Below are 24,820 nucleotides of genomic sequence, written 5' to 3'. Positions count from 1 at the left end.
GTTCCCCAATGTCTTTAAACGCACCTTGTTTTGTCTTTCAGATGCCGGAATGCAGTGTGAAGACCTCCGGAGCGCACGAAGAGTAGGTAAGCCTTTGCCTTTCAGATGCCGGAATGCTAACCTGTTCTTTCTTGTCTTTATAGGTGTTGCTGAAGACTGGATTCAGGATGGTAAGCCTTTGCCTTTCAGATGCCGGAAAGCTAACCTGTTCTTTCTTGTCTTTATAGGTGTTGCTGAAGACTGGATTCAGGATGGTAAGCCTTTTTCCTTAGGCCCAGGACCGGATGCAGAAGACACGATGAGCGTTCTGCTGCAGAGGTTGCAGAATAACGCAAAGCAAGATTCATCCACCGGGTGTGGTTTAAATAGCCTCCTGTAGTGCTTAGGTGTCTCCTTCCACAGCCACGCCTAAGTAAGAAAAGAGTTCCTGGTAAGAAAAGAGTTCCTGCCTTCCAGAAGAGTTCCAGTGTTCTGAATCTAGGGAGTGGCTCCAGCCCCACCCAACAGGAAAAGTAGTTCCAAACAGAAGAGGATCAGAGGCTCAACTGGCAGGCAAGTAAGTAGCATGGTCTGCTGAAGGTAAGTCCACCCAAGCATTATGAGCCCGGCGCTTCCAGCGCTGGGACTGGGCATATTTATGAGCCTGGTGCCACTGGCGCCAGGACTGGGTCCAAAAGGTCCCAATTGGGACTGGTTGGCACTCGGAACCTGGGTTATGGATCAGCTTCCAAGGGAGTTGGGAAAACCCTGACCTTTTGGAAGCAGAGATCATGACAGTACCCCCCCTCAAGGCCCCTCCCAAACCGGGCTTCTCCGGGGGTTTTGGCTTGTCAGGAAATGTTCGGTGAAATCTTTTGATTAGGCGAGGAGCGTGGACATATTCAGCAGGTTCCCAGGATCTCTCTTGGGGGCCGTAGCCTTTCCAGTCAATTAGGTAGAATAGTTTAGATTTGGAGATCTTGGAGTCCAGAATGCTTTTGACTTCAAACTCGAGTTCTCCATCCACTAGGATAGGTTTTGGAGATTTGGTTAGTCGGGTTTGAGGTTGCACGGGTTTTAATAGAGAGACGTGGAAGACCGGATGTATCTTCATGTGCGGGGGCAAGTCCAACTTGACCGCTACTGGGTTTACTATGGTAGTGATGGAATAGGGACCAAGGTATCTTGGGTTGAATGTGCGTGGCCCTTTTAGAGATAGATATTTGGTGGATAACCAGACTTGATCCCCTACTTGATAGTGAGGGGCTTCCTTCCGATGTTGATCTGCTCCTTTCTTGTATTGTTCTTTAGCCCTTTGAAGGTGAGAAACAGCTTCCTTAAAGGCTTGGGTGATTGTAGAATGCAGGTAGTCTACTGCTGGTGTTTCAAGATCTTGGAGGGGACCCAACTCCGAGGTTCGAGGGTGACTGCCGTACAAAAGAAAAAACGGGGTTTTCCCAGTTCCCGAATGGACAGAGTTATTGTAGGCATACTCGGCTATCCAAAGGATATCTTTCCAAGTTTTTTCAGTTTGTTGCAGCATGCAGCGTAAATACTGTTCCAGAGTTTGATTGGTCCTCTTGGTTTGTCCGTCGGTCTGAGGGTGGTGACTGGTCGATAGTCTCACATCAATTTGAGCCGACCGACAGCAACTTCGCCAAAAATGAGAAATAAATTGACTACCTCGATCCGAAATTAGAACCGAAGGAAAACCGTGCAGTCGGACGATGTTTTCGAGAAATTCTCGGGCCAGAGTTGCTGCTGTTGGCAAGCCTTTGAGCGGAATAAAATGCGCCATCTTGGAGAATAAGTCCACGATTACTAGAATCGTATTGTATCCGGAGCATGGAGGTAGATCGGTGATGAAGTCCATAGAAAGCGTATGCCAAGGGCGAGGTGGGATGTCAATAGGGCGTAAGAGGCCTGCTGGTCTTTCCTTTTGACTCTTGTTTTGGGCGCATACTCCACAGGACATTATAAAGTCTCTGATATCTTTTTTCCAAGACGGCCACCAGAAGTAGCGCTTGATCTTTTCTGAGGTCTTGGCTATACCGGGATGACCTTCCATTAAAGAGTCGTGATAACAAGAGATTACTTTTTTCTGTAAATCTGTGCTGGGTAGGTATAATCGTTCTTGGAAATACAATAAGTTGTCCTTTACTGCAAAGTCCTTTCCCTGCAGATGCCAATTCTGTATGTCTGCTGGAGTTACAAGTTGCCTGGCTTTATCCTCATCTTTCTCTATGGATTCTGTGGCGATTACACCCAGAATTCTTTGTTCGGGAATGATTGGTACAGGTTTAGGGTTGACCAAGTGTTCTTCCACTCCCATCCGAGAAAGGGCATCGGCTTTACCGTTCTTTGTACCAGGTCGATAGGTAATTATGAAGTCAAACTCGGCAAAGAATAATGCCCAACGGAGTTGTCTAGAGGATTGGGCTTTTGCGGTCTTCAAATATTGCAGGTTTCGGTGATCCGTAATCACAGTAACGGTGTGTCGGGCCCCCAGCAGATAATGCCGCCAAGCCTTAAAGGCAGACTTGATAGCCAGAAGTTCCTTGTCAGTAATCGTGTAATTGATTTCAGGAGGCGAGAATTTGCGGGACCAAAATGCCACGGGATGCAACTGATTGGTTACCGGGTCCTTTTGTGATAGAACTGCCCCCATGGCAAGGCTTGAAGCATCAGTTTCCACGATGTAGGGGAGTTCGGGGCGAGGGTGTTTTAAGATTGGTGCAGAGATAAATTTAGTCTTCAAATCCTGGAAAGCTTGTTCCGCCTCGGTAGACCATTCAAAACGTTTGTTTTTCTTTAACAAGGCAGTGATGGGCTGGACTATTCGAGAGAATTCGGGGATAAACCTGCGGTAAAAGTTAGCGAAGCCTAACATGCTTTGCACACCTTTTACGGAGGATGGTGATGGCCATTTGAGAACTGCATCAACCTTCTTTGAATCCATACGCACTCCGCCAGGTGATAATATGAATCCCAAGAATTCAACTTCAGTCACGTTGAAAACACATTTTTCCAATTTAGCGAAAAGTTTGTGTTGACGCAATCTTTCGAGGACCATTTTCACGTGTTTCCGATGTTCAGATTCCGATGAAGAATAAACAAGGATGTCGTCAATATAAACAACAACACATACATCTATGAGCTCTCTGAGGACATCGTTCATAAAATATTGAAAGGCGGCCGGGGCATTGCAAAGTCCGAAGGGCATGACCTGATATTCAAATAGCCCATACTTGGTGCGGAAGGCCGTCTTCCATTCATCGCCCTCTTTTACTCGTACCAAGTGGTAAGCTCCTCTAAGATCCAGCTTTGTATATATGCATGCTTTTCTGACTTGGTCCAGGAGTTCAGGGATCAAAGGTAACGGATATCTATTCTTAACGGTGATCTGGTTCAGGGAGCGATAATCGATACAAGTTCTAAGGTCTCCTTCCTTTTTTGGAACGAAGAACAAAGCTGAAGAAGCAGGGGACTTGGAAGGACGAATAAACCCATTTGCCAGGTATTGATCCAGGTATTGTCGAAGGTGAAGGTTCTCAGGCTCGGTGAGGGCATAAATTCTACTACAAGGAGGAGTAGATCCAGGTATCAGGTCTATCTGGCAGTCATAAGACCTATGAGGAGGTAGAGAGTTAGCCTGATCCTTCCGGAAAACATCTTGGTATTCTAGGTATTCGGGAGGTAACTGGGGAGTCTCTGAAGAAATTGCAGCCAGTGCAACACCAGGTGGAGGGTGACAAGTAGAGACACATTCTGGAAACTGGACCGTTCTTGCTCGCCAATCGATCAGAGGATTGTGTTTCTCTAACCAAGGTATTCCTAGAATAATCTGAAACTGAGGGGCCTTGATCACATCGAACACGATCTTCTCATGGTGTCCATCTTGACTTACTAGCGTCACCTCTTGAGTGGTATGCGTTACTGGCCCGGAGGCTATCTCCGTACCATCCACCGTAGTAATGACGTCCTTTACAGTTTTGGGACAAAGAGTTAGATTCATCCTCAAAACCATTTCATGATCCACATAATTGCCGATGGCACCGCTGTCGACGTAAGCTTCAATTGCATGTAATCGATCCGGATTATCAGGGCTAATGAGGACCATAGGTATCACGAAATGCGAGGTCACGGAACTGGTTTTCACGCTCGGCAAGAGGACCTCTATTCTTGTCGGGCGAGGTCGTTTCCCTGCTCAGAGTTTGTAACTTTGGTAACTGCAGCTCCTACTGCCTTCTTGGCAGGTTTCACCGGACAGTCTCGAAGAAAGTGCCCTGAGTTTCCGCAATATAGGCATAATTGCAACTGTTTCCTCCTTTCCCGCTCCCTTTGTGTTAGAGGACCTTTCAGACCCCCTATTTGCATGGGTTCCCCGGAGTCTACTCCTTTGGAAGGAGTTGGCGGTTTGGAAAATACTCGAGCATCAAACTTGGAACGATCGGCCTTCCTGTTCTGCAGCCTGTGATCTATTTGAACGACCAAGTCTATATAATCCGAACAGTCTTGTGGGGGATTCACTACTTGGGCTAAAACGTCTTTGAGCTCTCCACGTAGACCTCTATAAAACAGCGTAATCCTTTTGTCCTCAGGCCATTGAGTTTCCACTATTAGTCTATTGAAAGATGCAATATAAGCCAAAAGGTCTTGATTACCCTGTCGCAACGAAAGAAGCTCATTGTCCAAGGCCTGCCCCTGTGAATGTCTTGCGAACAGTTTTTCCATACTAAGCTGAAAGGCTTGAAAATCATGGAGAACCGGATCATCTTGATTAACTAGAGGGATCGACCAGTCTGCCGCATTGCCACTAAGGTACGAAAGTACAAAAGCTACTTTTGCTTGATCAGTTGGAAAGGCTGCTGGCCGGCATAAGAAGTGCAACCGGCACTGATTGATAAATACTGCAAACCTCTTTGGGTCACCAGAAAATCGTTCGGGCGGAGCCAGAGGTACATTCCCAGGTAGGTTGATCTGCACTGGATTCATAGAGGATGTTGAAGGAAGATTTGCCCCTGATGCGGGTAACGGGGTCTGTCCGGCTTGTGACTGTAGCACTTGTCTAGCAAGATTGTCTGTTCTCTCCTTGGAAATAATTAGTTCCCTTCTTAGAGCATTCGTTTCCTGACGAGCTGCATGCACTTCTGCCCTTAGTTCCCCAAGTAACCGGGCTAGGGGGTCAGTATCCGAGGTTTCCATAGCGCCTGGGCGAGAGTTTTGCGGTAGGCTTTGCGTTCTGTAACGCTCACCTGATTCTCGCAGAGGCGCCGGTCTTGACTGGGCGACTACCGTATCTTCAAAGGTGATGTGTAGCACCCGGTTGGCTCTTTGGGCTGGACCTCTGTGCACTGTATGCCTGACGTGTAGAGTAAGATGTCTGCAGATAGAAAATATGGGGTTAATGAACTGGGGTTATTGGGGTGTCCCTATCTCTTTCCTCCTCTCCTGTAGACCCCCAAAGGTTAACGCTCTCACCTTAGGTAAGTGAATGCCGAGCTCTCCATCTGCCTCGGGGCAGGGTGCTGTAACCAGTTTCTTCACTGGATAGGTAGCGCAGGCCTCTTGACTTCAGAGGACTGCTGTCCGTCGTTTACTGCACGAACGGTAAGTTTCGAGTCATTCAAATGTCTTTAAAGTCTTTAGTAATGATGTCTCTTGTTTTGCAGGGTTCCGGCGATGGCGGATGACGGGCTGAAGTGAGTTGAAGATGGAACCCGTGTGATGAATAGAAGCGCCTGGAAGCACGTAAGTAAGCGCTTGTTGCCTGCTTCACTATGCGCTCTAACTGTCTTTTTATTTTGCAGGTACGAGTTCGGAGCGGCTGCAGGGTGCCGGAATACCCACTGGATTAGATGTGGAAAGGAGTAATGGCACGTGAGTATTAAAGTTCCCCAATGTCTTTAAACGCACCTTGTTTTGTCTTTCAGATGCGGGATGCAGCGCCGAAGGCCTCCGGAGCGTGCGAAGAGTTGGTAAACTTTTGTCTTTCAGATGCCGGAATGCAGTGTGAAGACCTCCGGAGCGCACGAAGAGTAGGTAAGCCTTTGCCTTTCAGATGCCGGAATGCTAACCTGTTCTTTCTTGTCTTTATAGGTGTTGCTGAAGACTGGATTCAGGATGGTAAGCCTTTGCCTTTCAGATGCCGGAAAGCTAACCTGTTCTTTCTTGTCTTTATAGGTGTTGCTGAAGACTGGATTCAGGATGGTAAGCCTTTTTCCTTAGGCCCAGGACCGGATGCAGAAGACACGATGAGCGTTCTGCTGCAGAGGTTGCAGAATAACGCAAAGCAAGATTCATCCACCGGGTGTGGTTTAAATAGCCTCCTGTAGTGCTTAGGTGTCTCCTTCCACAGCCACGCCTAAGTAAGAAAAGAGTTCCTGGTAAGAAAAGAGTTCCTGCCTTCCAGAAGAGTTCCAGTGTTCTGAATCTAGGGAGTGGCTCCAGCCCCACCCAACAGGAAAAGTAGTTCCAAACAGAAGAGGATCAGAGGCTCAACTGGCAGGCAAGTAAGCAGCATGGTCTGCTGAAGGTAAGTCCACCCAAGCATTATGAGCCCGGCGCTTCCAGCGCTGGGACTGGGCATATTTATGAGCCTGGTGCCACTGGCGCCAGGACTGGGTCCAAAAGGTCCCAATTGGGACTGGTTGGCACTCGGAACCTGGGTTATGGATCTGCTTCCAAGGGAGTTGGGAAAACCCTGACCTTTTGGAAGCAGAGATCATGACACTATCCTGGCTTCCTTCCTGGCACCCTCCTTACCGACACCCTTGCCATCCTCGTATCCTCTGCCCCACCTACCTTTATCTCTCAGGCACTCTTGCCGCTTATGGGGGTGGGGTGGGGGCAAGACACTCTGTCCCCTGCGCCCCACCCCCATAAAGTCTTTCAAAAGTGGCAACATAATCCATGTTGCCACACTAAACCCTTGCTCTGCTGTCAAGCACTCCTCTGCCACCTCCTTGAACCCCTGGACCTGGATGTTCTTGCTCTTACTGAGACATGGTTTAAGGACAGCTCCGTCACAAGTTTTGACACACTTCTCCCTGAAGGTTACAAGATCCAATCCGCGCCCAGGGCCAACAGGCCAGGAGGTGGAGTAGCCCCAATCTTTCCTGGGTGGATCCCCGTTTCCATTATCCCCACTCAGGTCTACTCCTCCTTTGAAAGCCTGGTCTGCAGGCTCTCTCTCCCCTGTCTCGTCTCTTACTCTGGCCACGTATCTTCCTCTCAGAATGGGCTGACCTGGCCTCTTCTCAACTCCTCCTGCTGGGGGATCTTAACATCCATCTTGACTCTCAGGACTCCTCAGTACCTTTCACCGAACTGTGTAACTCCCAAGCTCTTTCCATTCTATCGTCGGGTCCGACGCACACGGCTGGCCACACCTTGGATGCTCTCATCTCCACAGACATCCCATTCCCGATTCCTCTCACTACCCCACTCTCATGGACTAACCATTCTCTTCTCTTTTGAAGCTCTCTTCTCCTTTTGCAATGGCACACCCTACACCATCTCCTGACCTTCAAGGTCATCAGACTCATGAAGAGTGTCAGTGGCTGTCTGACTCCACCTACTCTCTTCCTCCTACTCCTGCGGCCGACTCCCACCCCGATACTGCCCCCCCTCTCATTTTCACTGTTCCATCTCCAACACTCTTGGCATTCTTGCCCCTGTCATGTGGGCCCGACTGAAGCCTGCCAAAAAGTGCAACCATTGGTACGACTCCGATCTGGCTGCCCTTAAACGCAAGTGCAGATCAGCGGAACGGACATGGGGTTCTTCAGGTCCACCCTCTGACAAACTGGCCTGCCGCCTTATTGAAAGTCAATATAGACTCTGCATCCGCTCCAAGAAAAGAGTCTACATTTAAACCTTCACGTTTAGCCGTGTTAAAATCTTACAACACGGCCAAACTTTGTAAAGGCTGCAGGCAGCTGCCCAACCCTACTGCAGCCGCACACTCAACTGTATGCTCCCAAGCCCTTTGCTAAACTCTGGCCGCACATTTCACTACCAAAACAGAGGACATTCCGTCCCCACTCTCTTCCGCTTCCCTTACTGCACCAACATCTCTTGGGCCCGCTTCAGCCGCCCCCCAACCCCCCCCCCTCTTCTGTCCTCCCTCGTCCCAGTCACACCTAATGAGATTGCTAGACAAGTCCGGTCTATGAAAACCTCTTCCAAACAGGTGGACCCTTCCAAAACCATCAACGACAATATTGACACGCTCGCTCCAGCCTTGGTCGACCTCTGCAACCTCTCTTTCGCCACTCGTGTTTTCCCCTCTCCTCTCAAGCACACTGGGGCACCATCTGCTCAAAAAACCATCAGCCGACTTCAGCAAACTATTGCCCAATCTCCATCACCCTTTTCCTGGGAAAACTCCTGGAGAAGCTGGTTATCACTCAACATACCCTTCATACTGAATCTGTTGGTTGTCTCCATGACAATCAGTCAGGCTTTAGAGCATTCAGAGGCACGACACCTGCTCTTCTAAACACCGCCTCTCAAAACTTGACACTACCTCTCCCTCTTTCCTCATTCTTCTCGATCTTTCTTCTGCTTTCGATACGGTAAAACCACATCATCATCTGACTCTGATACCCCGGGCATCGCAGAGCCCTGGCGTGGGTCGCCTTCTTCCTCTGACTGGCCCTCCCAGGTGGAACTCGGCCCATTTCTCTCCTCTACCACTCTCTACTTGCGGGGTCCCCCAGGGTTTGAACCTTTCCCCCTGGTCTTTCCAACATCTACATGGCCCCCTTGGCCCACCCGATCTCTACCTTTACCTCTAACGTTCAGTGTCATGTGGATGTCATGCAGCTCTTTTTCAGGCTACCCTCGGCCTCCTCCTTGCTTATCCCGGATGGTCTATCCGCAATTCAGGCTTGGTGTGCTGCCAACAATCTCTACTTGAACGCCAGCAAGACAGACAGAGATCGTACTCATTGGGACTCCTGCTCCCGCTTTCCCACTCTCACTGGCCTGCCTCCCTTGGCCCTGAGCCCAGGCCTACCAATGAGGCAATAAATCTTGGGGTCATTGTCGACTCCACTCTCTCCTTCTCTTATCGACGACAAAATCCAATTACCAACTGCACCTCCTCAGAGGTATTCTACCTTTTCTCATTTTCCCCCAGAAGCTCATCACCTCGAGAGCCCTGGTTTCTCTAGGCTGGACTATTGCAACAGCCTCTTTCTCGATCTTCCTACTTCTACTCTTGGTCCTCTACAACTCATCCAGAACAGAACTGCAAGAATTATCCTTGGCCTCAAGCCCTGGGATCGCATCTCTATAGCACTGAAATCCCCCCACTGGCTCCTCGTGGCTGCCAGGATCAAGTTCAAGATCCTTTGCATAATCCACAAGTTTTTCTGGGGACGGGCCTGCACCATCTACATGCCATCTTCCTAAATACTCTCCCTCTAGAGTCCTCTGCTTGTCGTTTTCCAACTCTCTGCGGGTGAGCCGCTTTCACAAACAGAGATTTGAAGGTAGATCTATATTCTCTGCAGGTGCCACCCTCTGGAACAGCCTCCCTGCCTCTCTCTGTCTAGAGCCGGAACACTACATTCTGGGAACTCCTAAAGCCCTTCCTTTTCTCTCCCTTGCTAACCTCCTTTCCTTTCTCTCCCCCACCCCCTAACTCCGTTCATTTTTTTTCTGATTGGTTGCCTGGTTCACCTCCAGAACCTAACAGGTCCCATGTCCCCCCGCCAGTCTTTTGCACCTGCCTCCGGCCGCTGCGCTTACGCTCCCACGAGCAGGGCAACCGCTCTGCACTTAAGCCAGGGCCATGCTGGACCAGACTCGTTTTTGTTCCACCCCTCCGGTACCCTGCGCTGCACTTCTGTATGTACGCATGCATTACCTAAATGTTCTAGGACCAGTTAATTGTCTGTACTGGCTCCTGTTTCTCGTCTCCCTCTCTCGAGCTTGGTCGCAACTATAACACTTCATGCACTTACACTAGCAGAAATGTCGTCAGGTCTAGTATTCTAGTTTTCTTTCTATGTTTTGATCATTCGGAATCTTCAAGGCCGAAGAATGATTACTGTACTCCCTTGTTCCCTTCCCGCCTTGAAGCACTTCACCCGAGTATAGGTGCTGTATAAATAAACTATACATAAATAAAATGATTTGTCCTTTGAGCCTTCTTCTACCTACTTGGGTGGGGTAGGTCCCGCTAGGTCTTTTCACTTTAGCGGGCTTCCTTGCCAAAACCTGCTAAGGGTCTCCGAGTGCCTTAAAGGACAGTAAGTGGAGGAGGGGACCGAAACTCCCCTGGTCCTGCAGTGTGTCTGGATCCAGTTTGCACTGAGAGGTTGGTTGCCCTTTTGGAGAAGCCACCTCTCAAAATGTGCATGAAGGCTTGAATGGCGATTAGTGCATCCAGCTGGTTTTCTTGCATAAAATGCGAGGGTCCTGGAGCAGAAACACTGAAAAGAAGAAGTGCCTGCTGTGTAACCGCTGTTGCTCCAACCTCCTCTTCTGTGCGACAGGAAAGATCCAGACCAGACGACTTCCTCCCTTGGACTGGTGGCCCTAACCAGTCTTGAAACAAACTGCATTTTGAGCCATCCCTCGAAGAGCTGCAACTGTCCTGGGCTGCAATCTCTCGACACCCTGGGACCTGGACCATTTTGCTGTGCATTGTCTCCCGAAGCACGGTTTCGGCTGGAACCTTGTGGGCATCCTTCTGGGTCTACAGCAACTTTCTCACTCACTCCTAGATGTTTTCACAACCAAGACTGAGAAATTGAGGGACGTCTGCTGTGGGACAACCATTGCTGAACCAAAGCCTGTGTGAAGTCCCAACGAGCCAGTATGTTAAGAGAAGTCTGCTGGGTGTCCCATCGCAAGAAGCTGACAGTTTGTTCCCACCAAAATGTCCTTCTTCAGCCACTAGGCCAAGAATCCAAACCAGAAGCTACTGTCGCCTCACCTTGGGGACTCCTCCAGTGACATCTTTTTTCCTCAGTAAAGGTAATGTTCTGCTCCTAGGTGCTTGCCTGGGTGCTTGCTGTGCTCCTCCTGAGCTTACGGAGACACTTGGGGTGGACAACCAAATAATGTTCTTCCAGGCCCAAGTACATCGGGCCTTTGGGCTACAATCCTTCAGGGGCGACCTAACCTTCCTGAACCCTCTTTATACCAACCATTTTACTTACCTGCAACATTGAAGAATCCTGCTAAAAACCTTTAACTTAGACAGCGTCTGCCTTCCTTTGTACTTCTGCCCACAGGCTCTGGTCCCCCAGGGTCCCAAATGACTTTCAGACTCCCCCCCCCCCCCCAGATTGTGCTGAACTTTCTGAAGTGTAGGCTGCCTAAAAGTTACTTAACCAGTATCCTTGTTGCATTACATTGAACGTTGGTTAAAGAATTGATTTGCTACTGGAATGCTACTCGGACTACTTACCTGTGTTCCATCTAGGGTCGACCATTGAATAGAATAATGATCAGCAACTATCTTAATGTATACATGTGAATAGGTTTACCTGCCTGAAAGCCAAGTATTGCATTGATTTCTAATTTACTGTTTATAATAAATAACCATATTTATATACAGTATGACTATAAGCGAGGTCTTTATATTTGCCTATAGTCTTCCTCTCTCCTAGACTAAGCCTGGCTGCACGATAATAGCTAGCTGCCAAACATTTTGGGTAGTACAGGACAAACCTAAGAGTTGGAGCCCTGTACTTCAAACAGTGAGTCTTCTGAAGTCCTACCACAGGTGGACTTTAGCAAAACTCCCCAACAGCTATCACTCAGAGAATTCCAGTAGTGTTCAGCCGGAACATATTCCCCCACATAGCAACTCCATTGCTCTCCCAGCATCTCCTAACCGTCCGGAAGACACCTCCCAGCTAATGGAGGAACATTAGGAGAGTAAGGCTCTCGTATGTCATGAAACTTCAGTGTCCTGTACTAAAGACTCTTCCCTAACCTCAGAAGTGTTTTGGTAGAGATCTTGACCGTACTAACCATCAAGTCCATAAGCAGTTGCAAACAACGATTAAAACCACTGGGAAAGTGACAACCATGAGGCATACTTGAATCACTAGAGTGGGTTCGTACACACTCCTACAAAAACAAATGATAATGAAAGTACTTGTTCCAGTTTACATGCAAGGCGAATAAATACACATAAGTGCAAGTTTGATATAGCCGTATTACAAGTCAAAAGATCATTGCAGAAAGATTTGTGTTGGATCAAGAATAGCAACCACAATAAAGAGAAACCAATAACAGCATGTAAAATGGCTATAAATGCATAAACTGCTAATAGGAACACATGTCTGGCAAGAAATGGTAGGCATCATTAAGAACAGCAACTCATCTTTTTTGGAAGAGTATACGGTTAAAAAAGTAAAAATTCAATATTGGATGTGGGGGCCTGTAAGCAAAGTTGGGAACGCATTACCGCCACACTGAGAAAAAGATTCTATAGAATTGGCAGACATCGCTGTGGATAACTGGCAATATCAGAGCAGTGAAATATTATGGTTGCATCATTTTGGGCAATATACCGCATTTGCTATTCACCTCTATAAGCCATTTGGGCACACTATCAGCCAGCTGGAAGCAAAGTGTTACTGCGTCTGCATATAAACGAAGAGACAAAACAAATCCCTCAAGCTACAGGATATTAGCCAAGCCAGATACTCCCTCAAAGGTGGTTGCTCATATCCTACTTGACAAGCTCTATAACTGGATGGGGAGCAACAAGATATTGTCAGTTCAACATAAGTTTATATACTGGCACTGGTTATGGTCACAGCAAGATCCTTTTAGAATACTTATAACCTCGACTTAAGAACAGCTTTTGACACAGTTGTTACAGGTTTTCTGTGGGGTAAGTTGCAACATTAGGAAATACGAAAGGGTTTGCTCGCTATGCTGATTGAATTACATGATCACACTGTGGTGGTACGATATAAATTATTATGTAACTACATATACAGGCCTAAAACAAGGCTGCGTACTTGCCGACACTTCAATCTCTACCTAGCCGATTTGCCAACTAGGCTAACAATAGCCACAGCTTATCCAATGAGAATTAGTTCATAAAAGTCCAATGGCTTGGGTACACACATGCTAAACTAGAACATGAAATGTTTCAATGGAAAAGGCAAGTTTAAGTGGCATAACAAATATAAAAATCCATTCATAACTTAACATATACAAGATCATTGATTGAAAAAATACATAGTTACAAGCAATAAAAACCTCAAAATACCAAAATAATGAAGACACAGGACCTAACTGATGAACATACAACAGAGGTTGTAGTGCATTGTTTAAACATCAAACACATTAGATCTTATAAATAAAAACACCGACTCCTTTGTTGAATATCCCTGAATTTCATATTGTGCAATATGCAAATACATTGTCAACCACTCTACATGTTTCTGTCCCAGTACAATCAATTTCGGACATTCCTCAGGGGTATATATTTATTTCCCAATATAATCAACCTAGGATATTCATCCCGGGTTTAAGTCTGTATTTAAATCACCATGCTCAGGTCAATAATATGCATTTATATATTTTCTGGCCCAATCGTCACCAAACGGACTGAGCTTCTGTTTTATCACATGAGGCTCAACACAATACCGTAACGGATATTCTTTCTCCAGCGTTCATATGGATTGTATAATAAATCCAAACGAGTGCCGACACTACAAAATGCTTTAAAAAAAATTATTACAAACCAAGCCCTCTCCAAGGTATTAAAATAATACCAGATAGGTGTAGCAAGGTTAATTAGTACCCAACCCCTCAATAAGTATACAGCCAATCCCAATTCTAAATAGATTACCTGGAAATGACAGTCCAGCTCTATTGGCTCACTGAATTATTTTTGGGTAATAGAAACTCCACCATGCGACAACATCGTATCTGTATGGGCAGTTTAAGAATACAAAGACATCCTCCAATATCTCACAAAGATGAAGTCAGTGATAATAAACACAAACTTAGCAATCCAAACAAGTAAAACGTATTAGTGCACCCAAGTGTGTGAAGCGGGAATTAAAAAAAAAAAAGTGATGAAAAGGTAAAACAAAATCAGAACAAACCGTGATCGGTAAAATGAAGCCCAACCCTAGTGTCTCGGGAAAGGAACCACACTGAAAGATATAAGTGCCTCCCAACTGCACCTGAGGCCGACCTACAGAATCCCACCAATCTAGAGAACAATGTTATTATCAAATGAAAAATAAAAACAAGACCTGTAATAAACACGCACCACATGTAAACCGCAGTATGATATGAGATTTTATTTATATCGCGCACATACACAAGTGTTTCAGAGCACGACCAAGCAAATGGAGGGGAACAAGGGAGAACAAAAACAATTCTACTAGGCCCAGTGACATTGAGAACGCACAAGTGCATGGAAAAGGGAAAAGGGGGAAAGTGCTTGGAGGGGGGAGAAGTGGAAAGTGCGGAACAGAGGAGAGAATAGAATAAATAATAAGAGCACTAAATAAATACAGTCAGTGAAAAGTGGTAGTGCAGTCAGCCAGTGGCAAGTGCATGATTAGTCAGGTAGGGTATATCTGATAAGTGCAGAAGAAGAATCACCAAGTTTCAGCCACCAAACACATAGCCAAAACCGCATCAATCGTTCCCATCATTAAAAATGGCTGCAACTGCTCCTCAAAGTGGACACGTATCATGGAACCACCGAGAGCAACTGCATCTCCTAAAAAGGAATTGTGCAAAGAGCAAGTTGTCACTACAATGAATGCAGAAAAAATATTGCAATCCTCAATAGACTGGAAAATTGGACTACCATAGCATTAACATACTATTGGTCCCCACAACTCCCGGTTCAGAATACCCTTTTAACCATTAATAGAGTCTAAGCACTCGTGTCGACGCTATCCTGAGCTCTAACACTGCAATCGCATGGCTAAGACGAACCACCCAGAATGTGTGAATGAATGCTGGTATGAATCAAACCAACAGAAATAAAGTCAGGAAAATGACATAGGCGCATGCGTGAAAAAAGCTAGACCACTACATCTAAAGTAAGAACATGTAGTGCACAACTTCCAAGAATTCAAAAACCAAAAAACTAAACATGGCAAATGAAAAAACACCATCTCACTCATAACCATGTAACGGAATAAACCTAACATACAAAATGAAAACAGACTCTCAGAACAATTACATGAAATGAAACACGTAACACAACTTGAAACAAAAAAACTAATACAAAATGCAGACTGAAAAAACGAAACAGGTGGACACAAGCACACATGCAAACACAAAGCAGTCAGATTGGGGAGAGATGGCAAGAACATATAAAGCTTGTATATACATAGTGTGCCAAGCACAACTGGACAAAAACACAATTTTCATAGTGTTAACCCCAGCAATGCCAAAGAAGGATAAATGAAGGAAAGTGAAAAAAATAACAATGAAAGGCATAGGTCTACATCTCATGCAGTTGACAATGGTATAAGCATCAAGTACATTAAATGGCAAGGATACATTATTAGACAAGTGTAAATTACTACCATCTCTTGTTGTGAAACATGATGACTTATGTAAATCCATGATGACTGAAAAAGGGCACGGACGGGAACATATTTCAATGGACTTGAGAATAGCACCGGGGTATTTCCTCGTAAGTCCCCATACACTATACACAACCAAAAGGACAAACACCAGCAGCCTCCATCATGGTTAAAAACCTTTGATGCAAATTGGACTCAGATTTATCCCTCACCCAACACACCACCAGCCTATCCAAAACCTGATTCTTCCACCTGAGGATACGTAGGTGGATTTTCCCCTACCACACCTATCCCCACCATTTCTCGGCCATCAACTCCATCATCCTTTCCCACCTACACTACGTAAACTGCATCTACCTAGCAGCCTCGGCATCCCAACTAAGGCAACTTCAAAGAATCCACAATGCGGCAGCACACCGGCTCATTAACCTGCCCTCCAGAGAACACATCAGCCCTATCCTGAGAGTCCTCTACTGGCTGCCTATTGCTCGATGCACCACTTTCAAAGCCATGTGCATCACCCATCGAGCAGTCCACAACACCTGCCCTGAATTTCTCAGAGACATAATTGTCCCTTACCAACCTTCCAGGAACCTCAGATCTCGCACTGCATTTCGCCTAGTGATCCCACCACACAGCTTCATAAGGCTTGGTGGTTCCTCCTCCTCCATTCAAGCGCAAATCTGGAATTCCCTTCCCCTACACATTCGCAACACTGAAAACCACCTGAAATTCAGGCAGGCCTTTAAAACCTGGCTCTTCCCAATACTCTCATAATCCACTGCACCCCATGAATACACCACTAATAAACTCCCCTGCGTCAATCACAACTCAGGGGCTGGCAGCTCTCGCTGTGGTTTCACACACACCACCACATATCGCTCCACACTGCCAGCCGACTAGTACTCCAGGTAAGCCACCAACTTCGCTGTGGCACACCCGAAACATTCTCACTGTGCCCCTGCCCGCCGGTCCAAATGAGAGACGACGAACAATTAAAGTAGCCCAGGGCAGCACACACCCATCACTAAGTAATCACTGCCACTGTTAACCTGCATCGCTCATTCAGGGAAGATCTCAACACTAGCAATCTCCCACTACAAAGGTATCCCCAAATCGAAGTATAACAAGCCACCAATGACTGTTACATTACGGAGACCTACTGTACCATAGGCCGAAACCTACGGCCTGTGAGGCCTGGGCCTCTCCCCCACCATGCAGGATTCCCGAGTCTGGATGTGGCCTCCTCCTTTGTTTATTGTGTGATAGGGCCTACTGTATTTTGAAGCCTGGGGCTCTTCTCGCATGTGGGTGTGGCCTCTATCTTTGTTTACTGTCTGATGGGGCCTACTGCGCTAGGATACCTGGGCCTCTCTCCCACTGCGCAGGATTCTCAAATCTAGGTGTGGCCTCCATCTTTGTTTAATATATCCAGATACCTGATACAGTATGAAACTTAGGCCCATTGGTATAGGACACTCGATACTAGACCTGGACAAATATTGCCCCAGCCGAGCAATCTCGCAGCATACGGTACGTATATATCTCACACCACTAGTGTGGACACAGGCTGCAGGCACGGCCAACATCCATGCACGATAGAAGACGGCTATGGCTAAGCACATCCGGTCTAGTTTCACACATAGCTGTCAGACGAAACACCCGACGTACCTCAACACCTCTGCCACTAGCCTACATTGACCACCATCCGAAAGGAACCCAGTATAGCTGGCCTCACATAGACTCTCTCAACAATAGCAATCTCTAAACCTCAACAGCACCCACCCATGTGTCTGACCTCTCTTGAGCTGCTTAGTCGAGGCTTGCCAGCCACCCAAGTCTTAGAACGGCAACATGCCCACATGCATCTCCTAAGCTAAATAAACTCCCTAAAAATTTCAACCACATCGACTACGGTCACCAAGGGCGTTCCAACCGAGAAAAAAAGTGCATTGATGCCACACAAGTGGGGAAAGAGCGCTATATAAATAACCAAATACAATACAATACAATATAAAGGAGGTCCTCAAACACTGGACAATTGCCCAGTAATGTGAAGAAAGAAAATACCATATGTTAAACTCTCCCAACTGAGGAAGGGAAAAATAATTGTAAAGGTTGCGAGAGAATGACTTCCTATACTGAAGAGTCCTTAAACAGCATTGTGCCACTCAATATTCTCATCAGGACCATGTGTGTGACTAAAGAAAATTAATTTTTGCTCCCATTTCATTAATTGGAAATCAATCTGGGACTGTGAAATGCCCTTCATTTTCAACAATACCAGCCACCTCAAATCCCAGCAAAGAGTGCTCCATCGACTGAAAATGTCTCACAAGAGGTGTATTTTCAACACCACGTCTGATAACTTTGGTGCTCAATGGTTTGCATCAAAAACAACTCGCAAGGGCAGAAGATTATCTACCCTTCATTCCTAGTATTCCAATTAGTAAAATCTTTTAGTATCCACAAATGTTGCAATCCCAAATCTTGGTTTGAATGGCAAATTCACATACAACACAAAACCCACACCTGCGGTGGTCAACAATGTGAGGGATACTCCACATGTCCACAATGGTACGTGTATTGTCTGTAAGTGCGCGTACATCATTATGAATAATCAGACCTCTAATGCTTGTGCTCTTCTTGGAGGTAAATAAAAATGGCACAGGTCGAGATTTCTCAAAACAACGTTTCCACTGTTTTGTAATCATATCCTTGATCTTATAAGACACATTTGTAAAAGTGCTAACAAAGACTATCCAATCCACCGGTCGATTATTGCCCGTATACTCCAGGAGCGCTTCTCGATTATTATGAAGTGTGCGTTTCAAAGACTGTTTCACTATAGGTTTGGGATAACCTCTCTGATGTAATTTGAAAGATAAAATGAGAGCCTCAGTTATGAAGGAGTGTTTATTGGAACTATTACGTTTCAAATGTAAAAATGAAGGGTAGATGGATTTTTAAATCCAGAACACTCCCACAATAACTCATTATCCTAAAAAAGGTGCATCTTGTGCATAAGTTAGTAAAATTCGATACAGATTACAAAAGCGTTGTGATGGATAGAAAAAAACAAAGTTCAACCCCTTGTTGAGCACAGACTCTTCTGCAGGAGACTGGTACGATACGAAGATAAATGTATCACCACCGTTTCCTGCTGCGGGTCTGGACTTGATTCTGTCCTAATCTCTGTTCAATTGTCCTCAGTCTAAAAAAGGATGACGTCTTTGGCGTGATCTGCGGTTACCTCTTCCTCCCCTGTCTCTTTCTGTGTGTGTCATATGAGCAGCTTGTCTATTGGAGGTACTATGTTCATTTTCACCACTGTCCAGACTCGTACTGAATGATGTATCCTTGAATCTAACCCTTCTATTTCTACTGCCATTATCCCCAGAGAATCTATTCCCCCACCAACAACATAATTATTAATATAAGGAAAACCTCTTGAGTAAACCAATTTAGATCCTTTTACAATCTGATCTTTTCACTAGTTTCTGTTTTAAACTCTACCAATTCCTTCATATGTAACTCCAGTTTGGACTTGAATTCATCTAAATGGTAAAGATTTGTTGAGGTCATCCTCCAGTTTGTATAAACCAAACCCTATTGTTTTGGACACCTCTTGTGCTATTTCAATAATAAGGATCAACCAATCATGTCTGCTGTTGGGAAGGGGGCATCACCGTCCCACCTCCCTAAGCGCTTTAGAGTGCGGCGGGATGCATCCAAAGCACTATGATGGGCCAGGGGGTAGAGGGACGGTGAGAGGACCACCTCCCAAAACAAAGGACCCCACTTCAATATAAATCAACCCATATAGTGTAGCACAGGGCACGAGCAGCATTGCTATTTTACGTAGATATTAGTAATCATAGGTAGAAGGAAAGGCCTGTACGGCAAATGCAGCATTGCATGCACTTGGCCCAAATTATGAGACGAAGGAAATGTCCAGCCATGCCCGAGCTCCCATGAGGACAGCCCACACCCCCAACCGCCACAATGCCTATTCATTGTTCGAACAGTGTTGCAAAGATGTATTTTTCTTTTTTTACTGAAGAGGAATGTGCCCTACAAGGCTGCGATTACAGACCGTTGCCTGGTGTGCATGTTCTCACACTGGCCAAAGCTTGACCAGGCCCATCCCCAGGCAACCACGAGTTGTATCCCATATAACTGACTAAACCAAACAAGTCCTGAAATGTTCAAAGAAGACGGGCAGGGCACATCGTTGAGCGACAATCGTGTGCTTTGTATTGCGAGGTGCTTGGAGGGATAAATTATAGTTCAAAATGAGGGTATAGGCCTTGGAGCCGGATGGCACGGAAGGGAGTGAGTGAAATGTGTGTGTGAAGGTTACAGTCCCCCAGAACCTCCTTTGTGCCAGTCTTAAGGCCTGCCAGGTGCACAGTATAGTGATAAAGTAGCTGTATGTTATGAGCATAGTTCATTTGTTCTTTGACCTTCGACGTGAGAAGATAACAGCACCCACGTGATGGAAGACGGACAAACTGTGCTGGAACGAAGGACCTGGCATCTCTTATAGAGCAGGCGGATCATGTATAGGCGCACACCAACCAGCCGCGCGGGTTTTCACTGTATGTATTGAGTCATCTATGACTAGGTTGTCCTTTATAAGACTCTGCTTGTACTACTTTTCGGCAGAACATTCTTAGCAGAAGAGTTATTTGCTGTTGCTCTCATCTGTGTGCGAGATTAAAACTGGTTATCCTTACACGATCATCTTGGGCCTTTCTTCCCTAGTGGGTTGTATTCTCTCTGGTGTGAGTGTTTAGGGGTATGCCTTCACCGCATTTGTTCGCTACATAATTACACTTGAAGTTCTCATATCAAGAAAACATCTGGGTTCATTACCTACCACAGGACCTTGTGGTAAAGCCTTGCCTTTGAAGTACTCAAGCATAATTGCTCCATGGATCTCTGTTCTCATCAAGCGTTTCCTCAGCTGGATCAGTTCACCCCATTGATTTGCAACTGGTAAATCGGTTATTTCTTCACTACTCAAGAATGAACCTGAGCCTAATAGTTGAAGTACAAAATCTTCACTATAGGCCAGGCACGTCTCTGATGTTGACATGTTGTGGAGACGTCTCGAACATGACTATCATTACCCACCGAGACCCAACGGCCCTCTAATAATAAGATTACATAAAGGGTAGCCCCAACAAAAGCGGGGCCGACTGTTCCTACTCTTTGGGTATAATAATGATGCAAAACTAGAAAGGTCATTTTTAAATGGAAAGGGCAGGTTTAAGTGGCATACAAAATATATCAGACCACTCATAACTTAACATATGCAAGATTAGGTGCACAGATGACATCAGGGATCTGTGAAGAGCCAGAATTAAGACGCGGACGCAGAGCCCATTTTTGTGGCTATGGAATGCCTTGCTTGTCCCTAGTCCAAGAGATATTTTCCTACCTCAACTAAAAACTAAAAGAAAAAGCGAGTAGCCAAGAGAGCGAGAGCGAGGAGCCGCAATAGCGAGTGGCCAAGAGGCCAAGAAAGACAGAGAGAGAAGCCGAGAGAAAAGCTGAGAGTGAGAGAGAGAGAGAGACAGTGACAGAGACGCCAAGAGAGCAAGTAGCCAAGAGAGCAAGTAGCCAAGAGAGCAAGAGGAGGCGAGCAAGAGAGAGGAGGCGAGCAAGAGAGAGAGAGGCCGAGAGTAGCCAAGAGAGAGCAAGTAGCCAAGAGAGCGAGAGAAGCGAGCAAGAAAGCGAGAGAGAGAGGCGAGCAAGAGAGAGAGAGAGAGAAGGCGAGCAAGAGAGAGAAGGCGAGCAAGAGAGAGAAGGCGAGCAAGAGAGAGAGAAGGCGAGCAAGAGAGAGAGAGGTGAGCAAGAGAGAGAGAGAAGGCGAGCAAGAGAGAGAGAGAAGGCGAGCAAGAGAGAGAGAGAAGGCGAGCAAGAGAGAGAGAGAGAAGGCGAGCAAGAGAGCGAGAGAGAGAGAGAGAAGGAGAGCAAGAGAGAGAGAAGGCGAGCAAGAGAGAGAGAAGGCGAGCAAGAGAGAGAGAAGGCGAGCAAGAAAGAGAGAGAGAGAGAAGGCAAGCAAGAGAGAGAAGGCGAGCAAGAGAGAGAGAAGGCGAGCAAGAGAGAGAGAGAGAGAAGACGAGCAAGAGAGAGAGAAGGCGAGCAAGAGAGAGAGAAGTTGAGCAAGAGAGAGAGAAGGCGAGCAAGAGAGAGAGAAGGCGAGCAAGAGAGAGAGAGAGAGAGAGAAGGCGAGCAAGAGAGAGAGAAGGCGAGCAAGAGAGAGAGAAGGCGAGCAAGAAAGAGAGAGAGAGAGAAGGCAAGCAAGAGAGAGAAGGCGAGCAAGAGAGAGAGAAGGCGAGCAAGAGAGAGAGAGAGAGAAGACGAGCAAGAGAGAGAGAGAAGGCGAGCAAGAGAGAGAGAAGTTGAGCAAGAGAGAGAGAAGGCGAGCGAGAGAGAGAGGGCGAGCAAAAAAGAAGAGAAGGCGAGCAAGACTTCCGTTTGGGCATTCCCTTGTCCATGCCAATTCAAATACAACAATGAAACAAAGCATTTCATCTGGAGCTAATTAAGTCTCTTGAATCAGCCTTTGGAGTTCAAAAACGTGTGTAGCTATCTTTTACACTTGCAACTAGAAATGTCTGCCCCTCCAATGTCCACCATATAACCCCCCAGGTCACTTTCTGGACCTCCCCGCTGCCATGAGCCAGATAAGCTCACCAGAGTTGTTTTAGGGCCCCCCCCCATCCTCCCATTAGCTACCTTGCAATGCTCTCTCGCCTAAAGCTTGCAGGTCTCCCTGACAAACGTCAAAACCCCCCCACCCCCAACCCTTCCATGAAAATAGCAGCAAATGCAAACTGGCAACCTGCACCAACCACAATTCTCTTTAAATAGCCTGAATGCAGCAGGTGGTTTGCAATGTTGGACTCTGCCTTTGGGAGCCTCCGCTATTCGACCCTGGCAGCAGTGGGTGGTCTGCAGCAGGGAGAAGCAGATAACAGTGAAGCGAAAATAAAATGGGCCGCATTGTGTTGTGGGCAATGTTGCAGTTGACAGCACCACATTCCATGGCTAGACCACTATTCAGCTGCAGTATAAAACCCTCAGGTATCGTCATACTATTCTATGGGTACAAATACTTAGGAATGTGCTTCCGTTTGTGGCATTAGAAGACCGTGCAGTGGTCGTGGGGGCGTTGACTAACTCCCATCTCGACTACTGTAATAGCTTATTGACAGGGATTCCCACCAAACAGATGATGAGACTTCAAAGGCCACAGAATGCAGCAGTTAGGCTGATAGCCCATTTGGGAAAAAGATATCATGTGTCAGCCTCACAGAGATCTTTTCATTGGCTGATGGTGGAGGATCGGGTAAAGTTTAAGATAGCCTGTCTGATGCACAAGTGCTATTAAGATAATGCACCAAAATATCTCAGTGCTAAGATCCACCATCTTGAGCCATCCAGAGATCTTAGATCGGGAGATAAAATGCTAATGTCCATACCCCGGACTAAGCAGGTCTCAAAGGGGGATAGGAGGTTCTCAGCCTTTGGTCCAAGGGTATGGAATCATCTACCACTTACCATTCGTTCATGCTCATCGCTTGAAAGCTTTAGAAAGGCATTAAAAACCTTACTCTTTAAGTAAACCTAAGAAATCTATACGCCAGCCGCTACGTTGTGAATACTCAGGTCACCCCGATCGATACAAACCTTAATAATCATCTGCACGCAAATGCAGTTTACTCTGCTTGGTGCGCGTTAGAAATCCTCAAAAATTAAATACTGATGAATATAGAACTGGCACAGGAATTCCAATTGAGTTTGTGTCAGTGGAATTTCGATGAACATATTGTATGCATCAGTACTTCATGGTGAACACACGTCTCTGTGCAAACTATGCACAACAAGCATAACTCCTGGCTCATTGCGGGAATCATTTGTACTTTAGCATCATGGTCTCTATTATTTCTATCAAGCACATACTTTAAGTGGGTTCATAAATTCAGCAGTGTGGGTGTGCCGCGGCAGATCTTGAAGTGGTTATTTCAAGAGCTCTCCATTCAAAACAGTCTCAAATACCTATGGTTATTAAACCTTTACAGGGTGAAAAATGCTCTAAAATGCACCACATTACCGCTTCCTCTGTCAAATGTTTGGAACTACTATAAATTGAGTGAATAACACTCATTCGTTGGTGGGTATCGCTTGAGTACCCAAGGGCAGTGCATTTGATTCAGGGTAGACAACTCTCTGTGGAGGTTGACTGTAGCACTTAGTAAAGCAATATATGCTAAATCTGCTCTGAGAACCCCTAGAAGCCCCACCACCAGATCCCTTGCATTACCTATCCCATGCAGCAGTTACATTAACTAGAAATGGTAGAAGGGTGACGCCAACGCCCATTGTGTCGAAAAACTAAACAAAAACATAATGTTCGGTGACCCTCAAAGCCCTCCAGCAGGTTGCAAAGGAGGAATCACAGAAGGAAACTAATCTTGTTGGTGCGAGAGCTTGCTGCTAACAAATGAAGGCGTCATGGGCGTCCATTCTAAACAGAGTCCACTGCTACTCCAAACTCACTCATAGCTCACCTTCCTCCTAGCACAGTAACCTTCAGTACAATTACAGTTGCACACCCAAGACAAGAAACACCTTCACTCACTAATTTGCGTAATGCAGATAAGCAACTAACCTTTAAATTTTAAACACACTTTCATCATCAATATTTACACTCATCACTAGCTAGCAGCGTGCGATACTTTCTCAAAAGGTAAGAGTAAATTATGTGCGTGAATGTGGAGAAAAGGCATCATGCCAGGGAACATGTAACTTGAAATGAAAAGGTGTGCATGGCTCAAAAATTAATGATAGAATGCTGTTGATGCACCCAGTCTTAGCAGTAAAATTCTGATGTGGTCACATACCCTCACCATAGGTGTATATGCTCGCAGTTGACAAATACCTACAATAGAAGCACACCCTATGTAACCGCAGAGCACACTTTTGCAGCTGTGGAACACCGAAACAGATGCCCAATACCAGAGCAATCACGGACACTCACAGAAAGCTCAACCCTAAACATGCAGTCCATATTGGTCAGATCAGGCTACATTAGTATGATTTTGTATTGCACCAAATCACAACCATAGTAGTTTTAGAGTGCCTATTCTTGTCTGGTAGGTGGCCTAAAGTGCCTCTACCTGGGAAATCAGACACCGTCGGCGTGTATAGCATGAACTGATATGAGAAGCAACAAAACACTGAACATAGTTACTCATTGTGCCACTTGATAAAATCCTGAA

The 24,820-nt window shown here is 46.1% G+C and overlaps 1 protein-coding gene across 1 annotated transcript in view; it reads right to left on the bottom strand.

Moving 5' to 3' along the window:
* KBTBD4 (kelch repeat and BTB domain containing 4) overlaps window positions 1–24,820 on the bottom strand; it is a 141,685-nt gene that overhangs the window by 80,841 nt on the left and 36,024 nt on the right. The window lies entirely within an intron of this gene.

This window comes from Ambystoma mexicanum, chromosome 11 (genome assembly GCF_040938575.1).
Source record: "Ambystoma mexicanum isolate Mex_15411 chromosome 11, UKY_AmexF1_1, whole genome shotgun sequence".
Lineage (NCBI taxonomy): Eukaryota > Metazoa > Chordata > Amphibia > Caudata > Ambystomatidae > Ambystoma > Ambystoma mexicanum.
This window is presented reverse-complemented; position numbering and strand designations above follow the sequence as displayed.